This window comes from Apis dorsata, unplaced genomic scaffold, assembly GCF_000469605.1.
Source record: "Apis dorsata unplaced genomic scaffold, Apis dorsata 1.3 scaffold_97, whole genome shotgun sequence".
NCBI lineage: Eukaryota > Metazoa > Arthropoda > Insecta > Hymenoptera > Apidae > Apis > Apis dorsata.
Window position 1 is genome coordinate 369,721 of NW_006263395.1, and position 1,362 is coordinate 371,082.

A 1,362-nucleotide genomic window follows, 5' to 3' on the forward strand; every position below is an offset into this window, starting at 1 on the left:
ACGTCCCGGGACGTTTTCCCTAGTGTAGGCTTTTTGCGCTCGAGCATTATGCGTGAGAATCGTTGAATGAATGTGTTGGTGTGCCCGTTTTGCCATATTTTTTAAATATAGGGCTAGGTAGGATAGGTAGTATACTTCTGGTGCGAATGTTAATTATAAGTAGGTAGGGCCGGGCAGGTTGTCACAGTCTCTGCTCGGGTAGGCGCGTTTCTCGCGTGACAACCTGTTTCAGGAAATCAAATTTGAAAAATCGAGAGCGAGGCCGAGACGAATGATCATCGAATCATTCGTTTCTGGCTTCGCTCATCGATCTTTCGAGTTCGCGGTCGCGGTCGCGATTTGGTTTCGAAACGAACGTTGCGCTCGAGATTCTGCACATGTACGGACAATGGTCACATTAGTCGTCCATGTGCTAGTTTCCGCGATTTAGTCTTTTTTTTTTTTATTTCTTTTTTTGTTTACGATTAGCGAATCTCGAGCCTAGATTTAAGTTTCAGCGGGCATCGCGCCCGAAGGAGGAAGATCGAAGAGGCCTCGACAAACTGTCGCGAAGAGGGGCTGCAACGAATGGCTTCTCATTTTTTTCAATCTTGCTTCGATCCAAAGAATGGGAAGTCATTGTTACTACTTTGTCACTGTGCTCGTTTTAGTAATACATAGTATATGTTGTATTGTTTTGGCCAATTTGCATGCTGGCCCATCGTTTATCCAGTCGTCGTGGGCAACTCGCGATTTTGCATTAGTGTTGCGCTAAATAAAGTACGCGTTGAATTAGTGTTGCGTTAAATAAAATACGGGTTGAATTAGTGTTGCGATAAAATGATGATCGCGTTTTTCATGGTATTGCGTTACAAAATATATTATAGCGATTATTTTAATTATTTTGATTATGAATTAGTCTATTTTTTATTATCTTTTTTTTTTTGAATTAAATTTATTGTATAGTATTACAATTTATTGATGAGATATTTGAAGTAGCTTTTCATTTATAATAGCAAGTTTTGTATTAAATTTATTTTAAGAATTAGTGTTGCGTTATTAATGAACGATCGCGTTGCTTAAAGTAGTGTTGCGTTTTAACAAATGTTGCCCATATTTCTTCCACTTGGATTGTGGAAGTACACACGTTCCTGGACTGCCTATCGCAGCTAGAAGAAGAGCTGCACAAGGATGGTTATACAACGGCAGCTTCTCATATGGCTGCAATATTCCGTTATTAGTGTTGCGTACAATAAAATATGAGTGCATAAAATAGTTTATTAGAGTTTCGTAAATACTTATTAACACCTTATTGAGGGTGTATGCTTTCGCGAGTCTTTTTTTATTTTTTATTTTTATTTATTTATTTATTTTTTTTTTTTT